Here is a 23,386-nt window from a genome sequence, read left to right as displayed (position 1 = left end):
AAATATTTCAGTGTTGGCACTCTATGCCTATAAACTTTTTATCAAATTGAAGAGTATAATAAAGGCATTCATGATTCATATAGCTTACTTCTCATGCATCCTGTCTTAGGAGGTTACTTCACAAACATGAGAGAGAAAAAAATATGATGGATGTCTGAAATAAAACTATGAAAAAGGGAGATAGGTTATTTTCAGTTGAGGGCCTCAGAGAAAGTATCATGGACAAGGCAGGAACACTGGGCTATACCTGAAAGATATGCAGACAGAGGTTTGGATTGTGGCCAGACATTCTGAGTATGGAGAACAGTGTGGCAAAGATGACACATGCTACTAGAAGGGAGCGGGGAATGAAATGTTGAAAACATAGGCCTCACTCACAGATGAACTTAAGTAACAGGTAAAGTCAGTGCTATTAAAAAGTTTGACACAATCAGACATTGATGTGAGGAAAATAAATTCACCATGATGTGGAAGAAAATTTCTGTAGGAAAACTAGTAGTTGGGCAAAGAAATTACTGGGTATGCTATTGCTCTAGCGAGGTCAATGTATAGATCAGTCAAACAGAAAGGATATCCAAAAATATTTAATTATTTATGTAGGAAAGTACAAATATTTAACTTTGTTGAGAGAGAGAAAATAGAAATTACCTTGAAAATCATTGAAAGCAGTCACTCTAGAAAAGTAGGTGAGGGTCTTATAGTTCTTTGGGTCATCAGCCCTATTAAATTATAAATCATCTTTGAAGTACTGAGAATGGCATCATCAGAATGATGGATGGGAGCATGACTTGGTCACTGAGAGTAATACCAGTCAGTGGTATGTGTTAGGTGATATTTCTCCTGTGTGTGTGTGTGTGTGTGTGTGTGTGTGTGTGTGAGGGGGGCAGAGGGAAGGTGGTGGGGTGGGGGAGAGATAGAGAGACTATATAAAATAAAAAATGGCCAGATACCAGAATCATGGTGAGATGGCTAAGGGCAGGTAAGGGTACACAGTGGGGGTATATTAGTTTGTACTTAAGTAAGCTGTTCTAACAAAAAGACTGCAAAATATGATTTCCTGGATGCCAGGAGGCATCTGGGTCAGGTAAGCATCTCTGCTCCCTGAGATCATCCGAGAGCCCAGATTTCCTCACCCATGCTGCTATACTATCTCCTGTGGTACCGTCCTCATCTGCATGGTTGAAGCTGGCTCACTGTTGTTTGCGTGGTCTAGTTTATGAGATGGGAAGGAGAGGAAGAGGACAAATGATTTCCTTTCCCGGAATGGATGCAGAAATTGCCAGTATCACTTGTGTTCATATTCCACTGGTGAGAACTTAGTCATAGGGCCACACAAAACTGCAAAAAAGACTAGGAAATAGGTTCTCTATCTGGGAGACATGTGCCTTTAGAGATCTCATGTGTGCCACTATAGGAAAGGTGGCCAGGACTCTGGTTTCTTCAGGTGAAAGGCCTCTCTTGACACCCTGCTCTAGGCTGAATTCTGTCCAAGAGCCGGGGCCTATGGATTAAGGAGAGGACAGCTGTGAATGGGCACTGTGCAAGGTCTGGAAAGGTTAAGGGATAAAGAAACAAGCCAGCACTGTTTCAACATAGGTCTTTCTCAGTTTAGCTGCTTTCTGCAATTTCATCCTTGCTCCTTCTATATTTGGAGACAGTATTGCTAACACTCCAATGGTTGGTTATTGCAACATAACATACCTCAGCAACACAGAGGTGACCTTTGGACATTTGCGTCTGAGGTCTATGCATCTCAGGAACTTGGGGTGGGGCATGCATAAGAGAGATGAATGGAACTAAACTGACATTCCAGATAGACAGAATTGTAACTTCTTTTTATATAGGAAATATTTGTATCTGGAAGAGCAATAACCAAAAGCAAAGGGGAATAGAAGGGTTATGTTATATATTAAGAAATTACAAACCACCAATTTTGAGGGGAAAATGAGCCAAAACTTACTATATTCTCTATTTAGTACTTATTTACTGTTCCTCAACTTGCAACTTTTCTAAATTGGGTAATATATTATAATAAATAGTGATTATGTTAATGATATTTATGTGATTATATTTAATTTGTTCTAATAAATAATACTTATAATAAGTATATTCATTAGTATGTTCATATTTATTATGTATGCATACATATAATTTTAAAAATGTTAGACCTCCTAAATGTAGGTCTCTTAGGGTTGGTTCTGCCCATTTTTGTTCACAAAAAAACCCCACATATGATTCTCTGCATTTATGGAATATGACCACAGATACCTCAAAAAAGCTACAAATGGATTAAGGAGTTAAGTATAAAGTAAAATGAAATCATGGAGTAATTAGTAGAAAATAATTTTGAGTAGTTATTAGATCCCTGGTGAGGCAGTATTTTAAGCAATAAAGTAAAATAAAACAAAGACCAAGTGATCCAGTCACAAAACTTTTAAACTTGCAAGTAACAAAAAGCAATACCATGTAAATTCATGTAAAATTATAAAGGTTTTGGTTCTGCATTACACAAAACATTAATAAAATTCATTAGACTAAAAGACAGGATTTTGATGGTTAAATAAAAAACATGTATGAGGAATTTATAAGGAGTATATACAATTTAAAAATTTCATTGAAAATATGTCATGCTTTTGATTTTTTAAATATAGCTCATGTGCTCACACATTTGAAATGCATACATTGATGCAACAGTCTGACATGCAGTTTGGCAATTTATATGACAAATCCTGTCCTCTGACCTACTACTGTTGAAAGAAGACTCATGAAAAATTATGGTCTGTTATTTTTAGTAACAAAAACTTAAAACAATTTAATTACCCAATAATAAGAAAGCAGGTTAAATAAAAAAGGATACCTTAACCTTATGAATAGCATACTACCATTAAAAATGAAAATTATAAATACCATGCAATCATACATGGCAATGCCTAATATAATTTTTATATTACATACCATTTTGTATAAAAATATCTAGTCAAAATGTAGAAAAACAGTTTGATGTGTATGAGCTAATTATAATGAAACAGTTATGAATATACATTAGAATTGGTAAAGGACTTGAATGAGTGCTGAGATGTTTGGATAGTAAGATAGAGATAGATTTTCCTCCTTAAAGTATTTTATGATTGTTATAGTTTTGTTAGAAAGCCAGAAAAATAGCTAGAGATATTTGTTCAATCGTGAATATTAGGGCTCTAATCCAGCTACCTTTTTAAAAACAGCAAAAAGGAAAGTCTATTAAAAAATACAATGAAATCCTAATCTTGGATCAGGGAGAGGGAACGAGAGTGACAGAAAGAGACTGGGTAAGACTCCTATGGTAAATGTGTAGGGAGGGGCAGAAGGGTTCAAAGGTGAGTGAAGATTTGAGCACACTGATGGGAGAATAGAGGCACCGTTCACCAGAAATAGGACTTCTTAAAGACAAAGGCCTGGTGTAGAGGTAGTTGTGGTCTCTGCTGTGGTTTAATGGGCCTTTTCACCTCTCACCATTCCAAACCAGTATCTACAAGTATGGTTGCTGCACAAGTTCATTGTTATCCACAGAACTGAACTAAACGTTTCTGCTTTGAAATTTGGTCTAGAAATCCTATGATACATCTGCCAGCAATTACCATGGGAGTTAACTGATGTGCACACAGCCCATTGGCCCTCACTAGCATCGTTCTCAAACAATAATGCTGGAAGAGGCACTTGCTAAACTTTCAAGTTATCTATAATCTCTTAGACAACTTTCATAGTTGGCTTTTCTTTCCTTTTTTGCTAAATATATTATTGCATTTTTGGCCTTTGACTAAAAGGCGGGACATTGCTGGTGAATCTGTAGCCCTTCAATTTTATATAAAGCAATATCTGAGCAGGGATTTCACTTTCTTGTTTTGATCTTTGACACTGAGCTGCAAAATGTCATCTTTAGTTACCTAGAAAAAAGCGACCAGCTTAGAAAAGTGAATGTGTTTGTGTCCAGTCTGAGTGTCTGATTTCTTCGGCTGACGCACTGGAAGCGGCAAGAGCAGCCTCCTGCAGGGCTGGGGGGACATGCCTCTTATTAGCACAATGGCCTGAATGTCCTTGTTCATAGCCAAACACTTGTTTACTCAGAAGGAAATGTTAAAAATAGGAGAACTAAAATGTGCAATCAGTTGCTCTAAACAATGTCTCAGGTATTGATTCTCAAAGCATAGCTGGAAACATTACCTAAAGATTAGAAACTGTCTATGTATCCACAGACTGGATATCATATAAAATTTATTGCAGCCAATGATGCTGTCAGAACTATGCTAGTTGGATGTCACAAACTGATTGATAATTTAGTTGTTCTTACAAACCCATTTACCTTGGCTCATTGTACTGCAGCAGGCTCGTCACAAAATGTGTAACCTAAGCCGGTGTTGTGTCATCATTTGGCCAGCCCACTAAAAGCATCATAAAAGTATAAGAGAAAATAATACTAAATTAAGTGGGAGAGCCCCCAATTGTCAGTCTAAGAAAAAAAGCTTGTGTTTTTCCCCATAGATGAGAGGAAGCATTGTATTATGGAAATAACAAAGATTTTGGAGGCAGACCTCTATAAACCCCAGTTTCCTGTGAAATTTATGTAATAATACCTACTTCATAACATTGCTTTAATAATCAAATGAAATGGAATGGAATGCTTGTATTGGAATTCAGTGAAAGTGTGTCAACCATATGACTTTGGGTAAGGTACTTAACCACTCTGTGCCTCAGTGTTCTCATCTATAAAATGGATTTCATGCTACCTGCCTCAGAGGGTTGAATGAGAATTCGTGGCTTAAAAAATGGCACACTGTTACAATAGTACTGTTAATAGTAAGTGCTCAATAAATGTAATTATTGGTCTCATTATTACTTATTTGTGTGCTAATAGGATATTCCACATGAAAAGAAGGACATAAGCTCAGAATGATTTAAGACATTATGCACATTTTTTTGTTTGGGGATTCAGAGATACAGAGAAATACACAATACAAAAGAAACAAGAGATGAACAGTTACAGTTTTAGGAATATTTAATAATCATTAAGAGAAAGGTAGTCTGTCTGTAGCATTTTACTACACAGATAGGCAGTGACCACAATGGAGGGGAAGAGGACTTGATAATATGGGTGAATATTGAAACCACAGTGTTGTTCATGTGAAACCTCCATAAGATTGTATATCAATGATACTTGAATAGAAAAAAAGAAAAAGGTAGTCTATTCAAAATGTTTATCAATGCTGAAAATGTGCCAGCCCCTCCTCTTTCTTTCTTTCTTCATTTTGTTTTTTTTCATGTTCTTTCTCCCTATTCCTCAAACACATAGGGTGTTTAGTGCCCTTTGCATTCTCTGTTCTCTGCCAAGCCCTTTGGTTCCTGGATGGTAGACATATGATCTAAATGTTATCAAAGGCAAGTTAGAATAAGATGGGTAATGTATGTGTGTCTGAGTCTAGTGATCCCTGCCCATAATGATTCAGAACAGATCTCTGCTGTGTTGTGTTGAATATCTGCACAAAAACTGAAAAACACAATCCTGTATCTAGAAATGTTTTTCTATGTTATAAGCCATTTAAAATAAGAAAGAAATATTACATGGTCACTTCAGTGAGATAAAGGCTTGGCGAAATTTTATGCCTAAAAGTGATAGTTTTATAATTTGTCTTTTATCTAACTTGCTTAACACTCTACCTATTCTCTGGTTACTTGCATTAATATTATTATTAGTGGCAAACTATAAAATCCTATATACCCTAAATGTCCCTACCCTTTCCAGTTTTGGATTCACATGTAGTCACGTTAATATTAACAACCCAAAGTTTCTTAACTCACTCCGCACCACTCAGCTTCCTACCTTAGCATGTAGGATTTACTTACTCCTTAGCATGTGGTCAGCAGGCAGGAGCTACTTAATCTTTCTCTTTAATTCAGATTTGGTGTGGGCTGCTTGACCCATTGCCACTGCTTTTCATGCCCATATGGGAATAACAGTGTCTATGTCTGGGGTGCCATCTCTTAAGTTTTGAGGCCACCAGTTCTTGGAATGGCAGAGTGGTCCTATGTCCTAAGCAGGGGTGAGAAAGTTGTCTTTTCTTCCGCTCTGTACTAAGATTTGTCAACTTGGTTCCAGGTGTGCATTGTTTGTGACCAGGGTCTTCAACAGAATATCTCACCCATGTGTTGGTCCACACCCTTGTACATACCAGGGAAGAAGGATGGGAGCACAAGGGATTAGGAATGGGGCAGAAAGTATTCCATACTTCTCATTATCCTTATTTACTCTTCCTCCAACATGGCCCCTACTCAGATTCCTCCTCTTCCCTTGGTTTTAAAATAAAAGGTTTATGTATTTCAGTGGTTTAAAATAAGATTCTGGGATGGAGCTCTCTACACTAGAAATTTGTTTAAATGTTCTGTTATCCTTGCATAAGTATAAAGAATTTTAATACATAGATACTGGTATATCTCACTTTCCACCTGAATCACCAAAGACCAAGAGAAATTCAATAGCTGCCAAGAGCCATTCCTAAAGCCGAGTGCTTGACTGCCTCTTCGTGGCATAAAACTAGATTGCAAACCAAGTTCTGCTCGATCTTATCCCACTATCCAATTCTAGGCTGATATGAAGCAGCAATGTGACTCTTTTGAAAAGTGGTGCTTTTATGCTTTCTTGCTGTTCTATATCCCCCCACAGGAAAGTGTTTTTTTATCTTGCCTTAAGCCAATGAAAAGAATTTTAAGGATATCAGTTAGAGTGATTCACACAGTTGGAGTTTGATGAATTTAAGTATTAATGAGTCAGGCTTAGAAAGTCTTCATGTCTTAAACTGTGACTGCATTGCTCTAAGGGCAGCCTGGAGAGCAAACTGCATTTCCACCATGGAAAGGAACTAACCTGGGCCTGGGATCAACTGTCCAGTTTCACTGTCTGGAGGACCCTTGTGACCCCAACAGAGGGGAGGAATGCTGGATCCCCAGGGCTGTGAGGGGAGTTGTAGCAGCTACCTGAGGGGGGGCACTGACTATGTCATGGAGGCTACAGGTGGAGGTTCCTGGTGGGGGATCTTCAGGAAGCCCACACAAGTAGCCAATGAAAGACAGAGCCAGTAATTGCATCTGGCCTGAAAGGGCACCATGCCAGAGGTTCAAGCTCATAAAATAGTGCTCTTCCTCCATGAGCCTGGTGAGATGGAAAACAACAGCTATTGGTATGGGAAGAGGTAGTACAAAAAGCAAGTTGAAATTAATCATATACCTGTTTGGGGGGGCATTGTTTATTTTCCTGGTTTCTTGTCCCTGCCACAACAAAGTTAAAGAGAGAAAAAGTGTGGGTGACTTCAGAGAGGAGGTGTATCCTGAAAGATTGAGAGAAAGTTTTGTTTAAGGCAAAAAGGTGCACACTCGGAGAAAGGGGAGTGTAGGCTACCCCAGAGGAATGCTGGAAGATTGGGGGTTCCCCCTCTCAAGGATTTTTCAGGAATGTGACAAAGGGCTAGGGGTGTGTGTGGACTTGTCAAGTGGTCCCAAGATGTTTTGTCTTTGATGAGAGACATTACGTCTCTTCTCTTCTATTACCAGTCCTCCAGGTAATTCTGCAAAATTAACTTAAGACAAGAAATTTACTGATCCGGTTCCTCCCCAGGATAGCAGCTTCCCTCTGGGAACAGATCAATCAAGACTGCCTGCCCTGCCCCCATGGTGGGCTGAGTTATTGTCTGTTTGTTAAAGAATATGTGAAGAATCTTACTTCTTAACATCCTGGGTTTAAAATGCAATCTTAGCTTTAAGACAGAATCTTTCCTGTTTTTACTATGATGTTTATATGTGGGCTTCTCTGGAAAATTAATCATGATGCTTTTCTCCTGCCCAGGTTGCAAATTACTTGATTAGGGGCTGGAGGAGTAGGAATAAAACAGCACATAAGTTAAGTTAAAGAACAAGCTGGGCCTTCGTTGTAGCAGGCTAAGGTAAATCTTACATGGCATGATGTCATTGACACAATGAGGACACGGGCTGTGCTGGGCCCTGCTCATACCTATTTTTCTATTTAACGCACCTGCCTCCCTACCCAGACTCCAGATTTCCAGGCCTGTGGTAGGACTAACTGGGAAGATAGGAGTGATTAAAATTGAATATCTGTTAAGAGTGGCGAAAATATTCATGGGTGGGGATACTTTTTAAAATTACCAAGAAACTGGAAACTATGTGATTTCCAGCCCTGTGTCAGGACTAACCTAAGGGAGATAGGAGAAGTTAAAATTGATTGTCAGTTAGGAGTGGTGAAAATATTCATGGTGGTGCTTTTTAATATCTGCTAGAACAAGTGCACTGGCTGTCTGCAGACAAAAATTTTATATAGAGTTGTGCTATTAGTCACACTAGCAAAATGTACTATTGAGCACTTGAAATGTGGCTAGTCTGAATTGAGATGTACTATAGGTATAAGACACCCAATGAATATTAAAGACCTGCTACAAAAAAATCAGAATGTAAAATATCTCATTATTTTTAAACTGCTTATATTGCTTTGCTTATATTAATATTTTGGATATGTTGGGTTAAATGACATTTATTGTTAGAATGAATTTCACTTCTTTTTACCTATCAAATGTAGATACTTGGAAATTAAAGTTACATATGTGGCTCACATTATCTCTCTTTTGAACAGTGTTGATAAAGAGAAACCCTCTGGGAATTTTACAATTATGCTTTATATTTGTATGCTCTGTAGCACTTTATACATTTCTCTTATGTAATTCTGTAAACTTAATTCTCTTAGCAATCATGTGTGATGAGTAAAGTATATATTTTTTTATTTTGATATCATTGATGCACAATTACAATTACTTGAAGAACATTATGGTTACTAGACTCCCCCTATTATCAAGTCCCCCCCACATATCCCATTACAGTCGCTGTCCATCAGCGTAGTAAGATGCTGTAGAATCACTACTTTTCTTCTCTGTATATACTGCCTTTCCTGTGTCCCCCCCTCTGCTACATTATGTGTGCTAATCGTAATGCACCATTTTCCCCCTTATTCCTCCCTTCCCAGAGTAGGGTATATCTTACCATTCCTAGTTTTTAAATGTGAAAACTGAGTCAGATAATATAAAAGAACTACTAAAAAATCACATAAGTAGCAAGTGACAGAGCCAAGACAAAAGCTTGACGCATATTTCAAGTCAACCCTTTTTCCTACTATCCTGCTGTCCCATTCTGGCAGGTCCCAGCGCCTAGCCTAGAGTTTTCGTTTTCTCCAGGGAAGAGTTCCTGAAGGGAAGGAGTCCAGAGAATTTGAACTTATGAGAAAAGAGGGCCTTCTGTCTAGCTCAGCCTGCTTCTAGGAGAGCACTCACAGAGCTGGACCTTCTAACCCCCTGTTCCTCACAACCTATTAATGATGACCCATTATAAAAGCATTCTGTAGTCATGTGGGTTTGTGAAGCACTGGCTTTAAAGTTGATTTCTTTTAACTTCAGGGCATTTGAATGCATTATTAGTCTCTCAAAGGGAGTAAACCTCAGTTCCAAAACTCATTTACACAGATTGTGGTGCTCTGAAACGGGCCATTTTGAAAATCTGCCCAATGATAAAAGGCCGATTCAAGGACAGGTCTGACTTTCAGCTCCTCACCATGTGCAAACCAATCTCTGGGGTTGAAAGGGGATCTGAAGAAAGAATTGGCAGCTTGTTCCCCAGATGAGATGCATTTGCTGGTTTTGGCAACTGTCCATGACAAAGATGGATGTTTAAAAGTGATTTTTAAACTATAGAAAATTAGAATCTGTTCAATAAATAATTTGTTTAGCATCTTAATAAGATTTAAATACAGAGCCAGATATCTGTTCTTTTAAGCCACAAGAACACATTTTCAGTGCTTGGAAGTATTCCTTGACATTCTAGTGACTTTCTAAATGAAATTCTCATAAAATGGGAAAAGGACATGTAATGACCAAATGTTCAGGGATAAGTTTTGATATTTGAAACTGTTAGGTTTGCCAGTATTTAGGACTTGAGTCGGTAATAAGAAATATGGATTTTGTTTTCCAAAGCAACTTTTCATCAATTAAGTGATAAAAATGTACACCAAAAACCCATATTCATTTACTCTTTTAATTCCTTCAGACTAACCAGAACCAGATACAAACACCGGACACATTAGTAAGAACTGAAGAAGAATCTATCCTGCAACATTTGTGCTGGGTTGATTTTAGATGCTGGGGATTCAGTGGTGATAAAATCTACACCTCCAAGGGAGCCTAGAGTGTTGAGAATTCAAGAATGAAAAAGTATTATTGTATATTTCCAAGTCATTCATTCATTCATTCATTCAGTATTAAGAAAATGGATGAGCAACCCCTTTGGATCAAACACTGTGCTAGGTGCTGTGGATGTGAAGAGAAAGAAGATAAAGCTTCTGTCGTGGAGGAGTCTACAATACATAGTGCAGAAAGTAGACAAGAAAACAGTTAATTACCAAATCCTTCCAGTCACATTCTTCCCTTGCTCAGTAATTGGACACTCTATTCAACCATCTGCCCAGCCTAGGATCTTAGGATCCTTGACTAAGACGGTTTCTCATAATCCTCATCCAAACCGTCAGCAAATCCCATTATCCTTCCAAAAAAATATATTAAAAAAAAAATCCAACCTCTTCTAATTATATCCATGACTGTCAGCATGGTTTGAGCCTCTATTACCTTTTGTAATCATTTCCTGACTGGTCTGTCAGCTTCCAGTCTTTCCTCCTAGCATCTGTTATCAGAAGGGCAATAGAACATCATTAAAGAATATTATTTCTGTGTTCAAAAGTTTCCCTGTAGTTTAGTTTGCCTCAAAGGATTTATAACAACCTGCTATGTTCATCTGTTATTTGTGTGCTGCCTGTATCCCTCCTCCTGAATGTGAATTTTTAAGGGGAGTGTGTCTATTTTTAATATTGTAAGCCACCATTTACTTTATTCTGTTTAGTAAATTATACTGTGTGATAAATATTTGTATGACGTAAGCAACAGTGGACCACAGATGAGGGTTTGATCAGTTTGCTTTGGGTTAGGATGGTAGGAAGATCAAGGGAGGTCTTGCAAAGAAATTATAGCTTGTGTACGATGCTATCCTCTATCTTCTTTCTCTCCCTTCCGATACATAACCAACAATAACCTCCTAATTCATAAATGTTTCCTTTTATCCTAAACAGCTTCTTCCTTAAGTCATCTTCCTTGATTTTTATGTTCATGTATTTCCTCGTGTGCACACCATGTAGAATGGAATCATAGGTGAGATAAACATGGAGGCCATTAGGATGCAGTAGGGTAAGGGCCATGAGAAGGCAAGTGTAAAGAGGGCCTTCTATTTTCTTTTTCCCCTCCTCATCTGCCTTCTGCTTTCTGCCTAAAGTTTTGTGTTTCTCCAATATACTTGTGGCCCCATTTCCAGTAGCATCAATTATTCTCATGTACGTAGATTCTGAGTGTAAAATATAGCTGTGCCACATATCCCTGCTCAGCTCAGTCTATTTCAGCTGCCTGTGCTAAAGATCACAAACCTATAGGCTCTATTTTCCTGTTTTTAGGTCCTACTCACAAGAGGTTGGAGCTGGAACCATTTTGCTTCACTACCTAGCAACATAGATTGGTTATTTGTGTGGTGTGATGACCACATAGATACCTCACAGTACTTATGTTTGCAAACAAATGTTAGTGGAGCAAGGCAGGTAATGTAAATGAGTGAAGCAAGCTGGCTATGATAGGAACAAGTAGCGGGACGTATGATGACGTGAAAAACCCAAGCTCAATGACCACAGATTGGGGAGCTATTGTTGCCACATGAGGAACAGGCCCATGGGTAGACAGGGAACCTCTTTCCCCTTTTTCTAAGTGGAGGGACCTCCTGACCTCTCTCCATGCTGTCATCCACTCCTATGCAGAGATAAGTGACTGATGAAGTTAGTTAAATTTGGAGGAGGACCTGGACTTGACAGCCCAGCCTCTTTCTTGCCGTGTGTCTCTGGCATTTGCCTGTGTGAGGAGGTGCATGCTTTGACTTGCTCCTCCACGTGCCAAGTGTTACAGAGTCAGGCCCCACGTGAGAAGGCCTGCAGCAGTCCGGTGCTGCCTGTGACGGTGTAGGGACCTGACATTTCTTGGGGTTTGTTAATAAGAAGCCTGTTGTTTCTGCTCACTAAGCCACATCTTAAATCTTAGACTTTGTCAGCAGTAAGTGAGATATTTTGACTTCATCTGCCCTGATAGTTTTCATTCTTCAATTTATTCATAAACTCAAGTAAGAAATAAAGAAATGTTATTTATTGGGGCCCCACAAATCACATGACCAGTGTTGCTTGATTTTCTACTTTTTAAAGAGAATCTAGAAGTCCAAATTTTTTTTGTACGAAAACATCCTGATTCTGAGATGTTGGTAAAGACCCCACATATTGAAAAATCTTAGGTACCAAATGAAATACATCTGTAGGTCAGTTTTTACAACAGGCCACCAGGCTTGCAGTTACGCTCTACTCCCTATGGTTTGGGGCCAGAGTGAGTACCTGATTTTCTGTCCCAATCCTTTCTGATGAATCTAGTTCTTATTTGGATTCCTGGTCTTTACTTTAGCTAACTAGTCTGGATTCCTGATCTTTCAGCCACCCAATCATCCCTCTCTAGCACCTTCTCTGTTATCTAGAGCCTGGACTCTGTGCTCCTCACCCTCCTTCTCTCCCCAACTATAAACTAGCACTCTTCTTCAATCTTGCCCCCACCCCAACTTCCAAAAGGTACTGCTCCTTGGAGAGCTCAGTAGTCTTGACTCTTCCACCAGCTCTGACCTGCTGGATCAATGACCCTGAAGCCTTAATCACAAAGATTTGTACCACTGGCCATCACCACTCCTTTCCTGTGGAAGGAGAAAGCCCTGTTCACCCGTATGCCTTTCCATTCCCGGGAATTCCTATCTCCCAATCTACCTCCCATTGAGATGCCAAAATACATGATATTTACATATTGGGGTAAATTGGGGTAAATTCTGTTTCTTGTTTTCTCTCCCTCTCCCAATTGGTGAGTGGCCACTGATTTTGAATTGTTTTTCCTCTTTCTTTTATCAAACAGGAATCACTGATACAAGGAATTCTTGGTTTCTCGTTTCCATTTCCCTTGACATCTGTTATTATTCTTGCCTTCTTCTCAATTCACTGGCTCCGCTGGCAGTCTCTTTCCCTACGTCCTCATTCAGCCATTTTAATAGCAGCCCCCAGGAAGGGATGATCTGAATCAATTTTTTAAACTGTGGACCGTTTTCCAAAACTAGTCAGTAAGACAGCATCTCTGTCCTGAGGGATCCCCCATTTAGTTTTCAACCCAGCTTCTTTGACTTTTCTCCAGCCATCTGTTTTACTTGGGCAAAGAGAGTCAGTTTTAATGTCTACATGTTTTTCCTTTCATCTGTATTTTTGGCACCTTTAGTTCATTCAGAGTGAACTCCAGAAAGGAAACATTTACGGTCCCTCAGCATCTGTTCAGTCCTGGAGGAGAAAGTGGAGAGTCCTGTTTCTCTTCCATTGGCCTATTTGGCTCTATTCTGGCCATAGCTATTCCATCATCTCTGCAATCTAGCCTCCTGCCTCATACCTGGACACACTGACTTTTACTTTGGAATGAGAATAATAGCTTCAGAACTCAATTCATGTCAATTCATTTTTTAATATGCTTGAGTTCTGAATCCCAAGGTCCAAGGCTTAGAGTTCAGAGGCTGAGATTCCACCTTTGACTCCACCAATCAGCAAATAAACCACATCATCAAGTTGGACCTCACTTTCCTCATCTGTGAAAAGAGAGGGCTAATCTCTAACAGAGATCCTGAATTCAAATGTCTTTAGATACACACAGATAGAGGAAGGGAGAAACGACCAAACAGAGAAGCTGTCTGCTATAAAGCAACTGGACATGACAGATATTTAAAATCAAGAAGCCATTTCCTACTTAAGACATTTTCTGTCTCAGGAAAATCTATCTGCAAGGTCCTTGGTTGAAGACTGACTTTGGCTGATAATTTGCAAGCAATATGATAACAAGCCCTGACATTCTGTTAACCCTAAATCTCTCCACATTACAGTTCTTTCTCCTGAATGATTTTCCCTTAAATAATATTTAAAACAGAACATTAGATATAGTGAGCAGTTACATAAATGCACTGGAGGAAGGATATAACAAAACTTTTGTGGCCTGAAAAAAAATACAAATTCTCAAAACTATTCTTTGCTTATATGAGCCAGAATTTGGAGAAGGCTGGATAGAATGTGCAAAGAGCAATGACTTCAAGAAAGATGAATATCAGCATCTCCTTTACATTGATCTCCCCCATTATTAGAAGCTCTCTGATGATTCGGAATGGACTTAACTGGCAGAAAATGCCCAAAAAAAGCATAAGGAGTCTTCATTGTAGACAAGGTATCAGGCATGGGCCCAAAGATTTTGGGAGTATGCCAGCTATAATGTGCTGAAGTTATTGCTGCACTGATGTGGAGGTATGTTTGAGGAACAACGCTAAGGAGGGAAGTGTGAGGAACAATGAATACTCTTAAAACCCAAACCTCAAGAATCATATAGTCAGTACAGGAATCTCCACCAAAGATACTACCACAGATATTTTCAGGATAGTGCTGGTTGTCCTCAATAGCAACTGATGGCAGCACGCAACACCAGCTGTAGTGGGCAGACCTCACTCCACAGTTTCTTATTACCTACATTTGAAAGGACAACTAATCCATCACCACTTAAACCACGAAAGTCCAAATGTTCTTGAAAAATTCAGAGGGGAGAATGCCTCCGGGAGAAAAAGAAAGTGATTTTTGTAACAATATGGGGATCATAGATCTTGAACAAAAATTTTACAACTGAAATGCATTGTATCAGTGAACTGATAGCCACAGTAATGGTCTATAACAAACCATCTTGGTATTTCAGTAGCACTTAGTAATAAGCATCCTCACAGATTTATGCACTCCCTAGAGTCTGGCTGGCTCTGCTAGGCCACTCTGCTTCTAAGGTAGGTCTCTGTGTCAGCTGCGGCAGCTGTGTTCTATGTCTTATCTTTCTTGGAGCATCAGGCCAACTGTACATGTCTTTAGAATGGTGGTGGTAGAGGTGCCAGAGCAAATACTCAAACGTAGAAGTATACCGTGAGCCCTTGCCTCTGCCAGGTTTTCTAACATCCTGTCAGCCAAAGACGTTACATGGCTGATCTCAAAGTGAAGGGGCAGGAAAGCATATTCCTCCTGTAGAGGAATAAAAACTTTTATGGCAAAGACATGAAGAATCAAGTCCAATAAATGAATCTACAACAGATGTGAACATATTTCATATCCTGAATTGAGGAAAAGAGATTATCAGATAATTATAGATTTGGATGAACTTCAAGGTTTTATATGTTGCCTGTAAAATAAAACACATTGCTTTTTGCCATAGTGATATATGGTTGAGAAATATAAAAATGATCCTGTATGAGATGTGTGTTTATGTGCATATACACAAGCATGCTTATGTTAAATAATAGTTGAATTCTATGCAGAGAATAAGTGATCATCAAAGATCTTTAATATTTAGACCTGTTGCTAGGAAGTGGCTGCACATTCGGAAATTAGATTTTCCAGTCTTCCTTGCATCTAGGTGATGCCAAGTGACTAGTTCCTGTCAATGGAAAAGAACAGAAGAGATGTGGCCTGCAGGCCACGTTGATTGAGAGGTGGATGTCCCTTTTCCACCTGCTCTTCTCCACCTGCCTAGTGAAGGCAGAAGATTCTGAGGCCCAATCTGACAACTCAGACTCAGGATGGAGCAGCTGTAGGTCTCTGAATCTTACAGGAGGCTACCTGCCCCACCAGGAATGCTTACATACTGTTACATGATTAAGACATGAACCTCCATTGTATTTGTGTTAGGTCTCTAAGTTGGGGTAAGGATTTCTTACAGCAACTGAAAAAAGTCATATAGAGAAGACCCTGAAGTTCCCCTTCTCACTGTAAGGAATGTAGAGAGACAGAAAAATAATCAAAGTAAACCTTACTGTATATGTACCATGTGCAAGGCTCACAGCTAATGTATTACACAGTTGAATGTCTCAGAACTGTGATATGGTTTCATGAGCTACGGAACTGGAGTAGTAAAAGAAGCATAATCTCTATCATCTGCTACTTTGGGCTGTGTAAATGGGAAATCAATAAAGGGTTGTAAAACCCTCTATTTTGACATGGTGAGACATAAATAGACTGTAGAGCCATGTTATGCTAGTGAGTAATAGCAAAGTTAAGACCCTTTGCAATAGTATATGCACAGGAACTTGAACAAATGAGGTGCCCAATTATCTCTGGAGCAGTGCAAATGTAAACATACACAAATTCAGTAGTTAGGAGGATTGGGCCACTGGAATCCTGAGACATTATCTTTCAGGGTGACCTTTCAACCCTAGACAAAGTATAGGGATGACCATATTATGAAGGGAAGGTTGTGGGTTATAGGATTGATGGGGAAAGTGTTAGGACAGGGACAGGTATTTTCAAAAGAAGAGTGATACTGTAAAAAATGTGTATAAGTAGCAGGGATGGTGGTAGTGTTGATAGCCAGATATGCTAGGAAGGGACTGTGTTAAAACTACATGTAGAGCAAGAAAAGTCCTTAAAGCGGTATTTTTGTGCCTTTAGAAAAAAAACATTCCCACACTTTCTGAGTTGTCCAAAAGCCTGCTTTGAGGGAATTTGTGGTTTGTATAGCAAGAATGCAAAAAGAAAATAAGCAATCTTCTCCCTTGTTATTAGCCACAATAGACTCTTGAAGTCAAAAGATGAGCCCTAAATAAAGTGAATGGACCTTACAAATATATGAAAGATGTATGTCTACGTATAAAATGTGTACCCACAGCCAGGTCAGGGAGGGTCCCTCTTAGGATGATAGTTTGGAATTGAATAGGAGAGGACTCTAAGTTTTACTTCAAATACATATTTTTCTAAGAACACAATGTAAGAAATATCTCCCATTTATTCTGTTGGTAACAATTTAAAGCTGAGACTGCTAGGGAAACCTGGAGATTATCTTCTGTTTTCTAAAAAATTAACAGCTAATTCAGGCATTTTGCTTTTAACCATTGCCTCTATGTGCTTTGTCTCTGGAAGAACAGCAGACAGTTTGTAAATTAATGAAATGTTCCTCCACTAAATCCAGACCCAGAGGTTTGCTTGTCCTTAGTTCCCAGGACTCAGATGGTTTCAACATTGTGCTTTACAAGTAAGAAGAAGTCACCCAACCTCATAAAAGGGGACGATGCCATGCCAAAAACAATTTAATGGTGGGCCTTCTCATTTCTCTTTGGTCATATCTTTGGCTTGGAAAACTGTTTTGGAACCTTCAGCAAAAACAGAATGAGGCCGACTGAGTCAGAAGAGGCCCCTTTCCTAGTAGCAGATTAAATTTTAAAGCAAATAGCCCAATCCATTTTGCAAGAATTGTGGAACTGGTCCTTTGGAAGATACAAAAATTTTACTGAATGCTAAAATATAATGCATATATATCTTGCTAGGAGAATTTTCATTCTCACATAATAGGCCATGTGGTACCTTAACTTATATGCAACCTCGATATAACAAGGAGTAGCAGTAATAATTTCATTATTTCTTTGGTCCCTGTATTAGTTTCCTATGACTATGGTAGCTTATTGACACAAACATAGTGGCTTAAAACACCAAGTGTTATTATCTTATATTATGAAGGTTAGAAGTCCTAAATGCGTCTCATTCCTATGTGCAAAAACATTTACAAAAACAGGAGGCAGGCTTGATATGCCTGTAGGCTCTAGTTTGCCTACCTGTGTTCTAAAAGCCTAGGGACCTCATCATTTCACCTCTGTGTTCCTTGAGTTTAGCAAAAATAATGTACATATTGGAAACAGATGTTACTTTGTTTAAATGATTTAAGATCTCTCCCCTAGGATATAGATTGGCACATCCTCTCTGGAGGATGATTTGGCAATTGCTCTTAAAATTGGACCAGCAATCGACTTCTAGGAATTTATGGCCCAGCTGTATGCTGTTGAATTGTCTAAGGAATGTAAACAAAGGTTTTCACTGCACCATTGTGGTCATAGCAAAACATTGGAAATGGCCTTAATTTCTTTCACTAAGGGAGTAATTAAATAGTTTCTTAGTGCTTTGATCAAGGCATGAAAACCATATCTGATTTTCGGTTTTTAAAGGCTGTTGAATAGATATTTCTATGAACATTAGAATTCTGAAAAGCCATCTGAGAGATTGGTAAGGTTCACTGTCTTTGGGTCATCATTGTTGGTCAGGAATATGGAATTATATTTTTCTGTACATTTCTCCCTAGGCCCATGTAGTTTACAATGTAAAAAAAGAAGTTAAATTTGTCTCATGTAGAATTTTGTGCCATATGCTTATCTTCGCTGTTTCATATGAACTTAACATATCCACACCCTTGGTTTCCATAAGTCTGCAGCTGGCACTCATAACTATTAAAGGTGATAGGAAAATGAATGCTAGTGTATTTACTTCAACATTATGATGCTTAAAAATAAAAACTTTAATGTTCAGGAGTAGGAGAATAGTAAATAAACTGTACATCCATAAAAAGGGGACATTTTATCACTTAAAATTTTACAATGGGAATCTTGTAATGTGGAAAATACTTGTTACTGAAAGAAAATATACAAAATTATAAATATGGCATCATCACAACCTTATGAAAGAAAAATGTTCCCAGAAAAAAGAACACAGAAATACATAACGAATCAAAACAGAGGTGCCTTTATTCAGAAATGGATAATTGTGTGATATGTTTCTTCTTCCCTCTTTCACTTTGCTGCTCCTTTCTCTAATAAACGTTCTGTCTCTAGTGTGAGCTACAAGATTGTTTGTACATCCATTACAAGGTTCAGGTCAATGGATATGTTTATGATAAATGAGAGAGAAAACACTTAGTACGTTTTATCCCTCATTAATCCACAGCCATAAAGAAACAGGGCATTTTGGGTTGAAAGAAGAGTCACTGTGTTTTACTGATGAGTACCATGTTAAAATAAAAAAATAGATCTCACAGTTACTTTCTTTCATTTCCTACAAAACCACACTCTTTAGGGGTGTTTGTAAAACTGAGCATGTTTCAATCTCTTCCTCCAAAGTGTGTTTAAGATTTCCCAATTGAAGGGCAGTAACAACTTGTCTTTGAAGCATGAAATTCAAGAGATAGATACCCTAGAGCAGGGGTGCCTCACACTGTGCTCACTGCTTGTTTTTGTGAATGAAGTTTTATTGGGCCAGGGTCTGTTCATCTGCTAAGATATTGTCCATGGCTTCTTTGGGTCTGTAATGGCAGAGCTGAGTAGTTTTATGGTCAACGAAACCAAAAATTCTTACTACCTGCCCTTCATAGAAAAAGTTTTCCAACCCCTATTCTAGAGATTTGGAGGGAGTAGTGAAAAAAAAGCTCCAAAATAAACTGAACTCGATACAGTGGAACAAAGTGACCCTGAACTCTTCTTTGTCATATATGATTCTGCCCTACCTTAGTTTGGTTAGGTTTTAGCCAAATACTAGAAAATATTTGGAGTCCAAATCAAAGTCATCCTATATAGAAGTAACAAGAAGTGCAAATGGACAGTCACTGTTAAAAGATGTTTTTAATGGTAAAATAACCACTTTCATACATATATAAAATTAACATGGGTCACATATTTTAATTAACTCATTAGTTAATAAGATGTTATGACCTGTCCAGAGATGAATCCAAAGAGCACACAAATATAATAAACATCAAGAATACTGCAAAAAAAAATTACAAACAGATAGAAAACTGGTAAAATTGTTCAGTATCCATAGGCAATAATCAATTGCATTCCACTGAATACAGTTTCTACTTCAATGGACAAAAACCCTTTGTCTTACTACCAGTTCTTTATCATTTATAGGATTGCAAAATAGCTCCAAGATAATGAAAGACTGAGATCATCTGCAAGCTGAGTAAGACAGGATATTCAATAATCTTTTTGATTCATTTCATAATTTTCCCCTATTATGTAAAACTGAATATAAAATGCAACACTCAACCTAATTATATAAACGTGATGTCTTTCTTCAGGAATATGTGTTGAAAGTAGATAAGGCTTCTGATTGTCATATACCTGAGTGGTGGGGGCTTAGCTTAAGCCTGCCTTGTGAACCCTGCTAAGGACCTAGGGAAATATGGAGAACACAGTTGTACCAAAAATCTTATACTCAGGAACAACTGAGGGCTCTCGTGGGAATGAACTCATCCTACGGAAAATGTAAGCTAACCAAGACTATAACAGAGAGGTAGGCATTGAATTAGAGGGCTGATTCTGATTATGGGAAAAAAAGTCTGTTTCTCTAATTTGTTTCTGGCTTTTTCCAAAATTATATTCACTTTGGCCCTAATGATAGTGTTCTAAGTAAATTAAAACAAGGAATTTAGTATAAAACTTTGTGATATATTAGACCCAAGTTGTTGATGTTGAATGAAGTCTAACACAAAAAGGAAAAAGACACTCTCCCCACTTCAAATTTTCACGTTAAAGATTCCAGTGAATTGATAGCTGAGAAGGTAAAACATGAGGAGAAGAAAATGTCATTGAATAAAGAAGAACAGTTTGAAGAAACTATCGGACATTTGGATCCATAGCCATAGTATCCACTAAGTTGTCCAATATTTTAATTGAGGGAATATTGTATGTTGGAAATGCAGAAGAATGTGGAATATGATACTACATGAAATCAAGCTACCCAAATTGTGAAACACACACTATACTTAGGTTGGATTCTAACATAAAAATTGCAAATTTAAATATTTCTCAAAATCACTCATTTCTTCCCACTTTCATCATAATCATACTAGACCAAACCACTATCTTCTCCCACTGGGGCTATGAGGACGAGTTTCCTCAGAGTGAAAAGAACAAATCGCAACCTAAAAACTGCTTAAAACTTTCAGTGGCTTCCTATTGACTTATAAGTAAAGTTGTAACATAGTCTAGAAAACCACGCTTCATCTCACCCAGGCTTGCCTCTCCATTCTTATCTCATACCACTTTCTCTCTCCCTTAATTCACTGTATGCATCTCTCAGTGACTGGGATCTGCCTTCATTTCTCCTTTCTGGATGACTGGTTTCTCTGTTTCATAATGAGTAGGAGTTAGCCAACAAAAGAATGGGAAAGAATGTGCTAAGCTAAACCCCCACACCCAGGCTAGATTACATGGTCCCATGAAACTATACTTTTACTCTGCAATCCAGGTATTGTTTTTATAATTCAATTTTCAGTGTCTGTCTCTCTAGACTTTAGGTGTGTAAAGACAGGTAGGTATGCATGACATGTAATAGGCAGGAACTAAATAAAATACACATTAATCGAAAGCAAAGGAAATAATTGAGCACCATCTCCTACTCTTAGAGATATCCACCATTCTCATATCTAATTATTATATCCCATCCAACCATTCTCTTATGGGGCAATATTCTGTTTGCTTTCACTTAGGTGTGACTTCCCTGCATTGAGTTATGTGGAAGATCCTTGAATCAGGTCAGGTGTGTGATGGATGCTCTATAGCAATAAATTCTATTTCTTCATTCTTCAGTACTGTGCCATACCCTCACCCATTTACAAACTAAAAGAAATGTTGTAAGTCATCCAAACCTAAAATTACAAACTGAGGTCATGTGAGCAAGGATCAGGCTTCCAGATGTGTTTTGTACGTCTCGTACAGTATTTTAAGCACTCCTCAGTCGCATGTAAGGATGTAGCCAGTCATTCTTTGAAAAATTAGATGAGCTCGTATTGCCCCAAGACCGCAGTGGGGTGACTGGAGAGTAGTGGCGTCCCTTGCCCGGGTGCCTCACTCTCTGCTGAATACGTGGAACCCACATAGTTATTTCCTGATGCTTCCTCTAACCCTGTCATCTCATTTCACAATAAAGAAGCCATCTCTTTCTGGGGATGGTTTTGGGGATGAGAAGCAGGGTGAGATGACAGCAGAGTAGTGGCAGAGTTGGGATGAAATCCCAGCCCATTGCTCTTTCTACCACATCATACTGTGGGTATCTCTGCTAGGAATCCAGGGCCTTAGAGGGTAGAGTAGGCAGATGCTCCCACTCAAAGTTATCTCACCAGAGAGGTTAGTACCTGTCCCAAGGTCACACTGCTTATAAACGGATGAGACTGATTCATCCTGTGGTTATTTCTGCATCCCACAGAGTACCTAACAGTGCAAAATATCATACTTAGGAATTGAATTGAGTTAGATTGAATGGTGCAAAAAATAGTACTTTGGAATTGAATTGAGTTAAATTGAATGTCCTCTGTGAAGACGTCTTATTACTGAATTTTCTTCCTTCTCCTTTTCATTTAGTTACATTGAATCCAGCTAAAGGCATTAACCATACGAGCAGGGTTACACATTGTTTTCACAGGAAATCCTTCCTTCCTCCTTCAGTTTACCCAAAAGAATGGGAAGTGGGGAGGGGAGAGTGCCAGTGTATACACACACATGTCGATGTATATATTTATACACCACACATATCCATACACACATATGTCTGTAAAACAATCTGTGCTCACTGCAGCATCTGGCTTTCTGTGAAGTCTTGACCTCTGCTCCCTTACAGCTGTGTTGGCTCAGAGTTTAGAGCGAGACTTGCAAGGCTCCCTGAAGAACAGATGTTTCTAAGCAGTTTCCTTGCTCTCTGTCCTTTTTTTTTGCAGAGGGAGTCACGAAAGGTTACCACCTAGGACCTTGTTCTGGTAGCCCTGCTTTCCCCAAGGAATTGCTCATGGTTGTAGGAATCATCCACTCAGGAGAGAGTTGGTGTGAAAAATCATGCTCCGTAATCTCCCCAGCTTTCCCACAAAAGAGTTGGTAATGTTTTACTTTTTAATTGCTTATGATCTTCATGTTGACTGCTTTGTCAGGAAAAAGGAGTCGGCAAATTTGGACAATAATTAGCATTGTTGTTTCAAAGTAGCAGTGAAAGAATTGAGTGGCAATCCAAGATGCTATGATTCTTCTGCAGCACCTTGGCCCTGTGACCTCTATAGGCACTATCTGTGTAGACCTGGGACTGGCTTGGTGAGTTTTGGGAGGTCCACCTTCATTTAAAATGGACTGCCATTTTACTTGGTGCAGCCCCTGCATGCAGGTGGGATGCAAACACCGGTGAACAAACAAGTGCTCTGATTTCTGTGGTGCTTTTGTTTGGGGGGAATATCATATATTTGATGATTTAAATGACTATGTGATAAAATAATTTTAATGAACTAAAAATATATTTAAGGCGGTGTGCTTTAGGAGGGCACAGTTTGGCCTCCCGGGTTTT

The sequence above is a fragment of the Manis pentadactyla genome, chromosome 3, assembly GCF_030020395.1.
Source record: "Manis pentadactyla isolate mManPen7 chromosome 3, mManPen7.hap1, whole genome shotgun sequence".
NCBI classification, from domain to species: Eukaryota; Metazoa; Chordata; class Mammalia; order Pholidota; family Manidae; genus Manis; species Manis pentadactyla.
The sequence above is the reverse complement of the archived record's forward strand: the minus strand, read 5'-3'. Positions refer to the sequence as shown.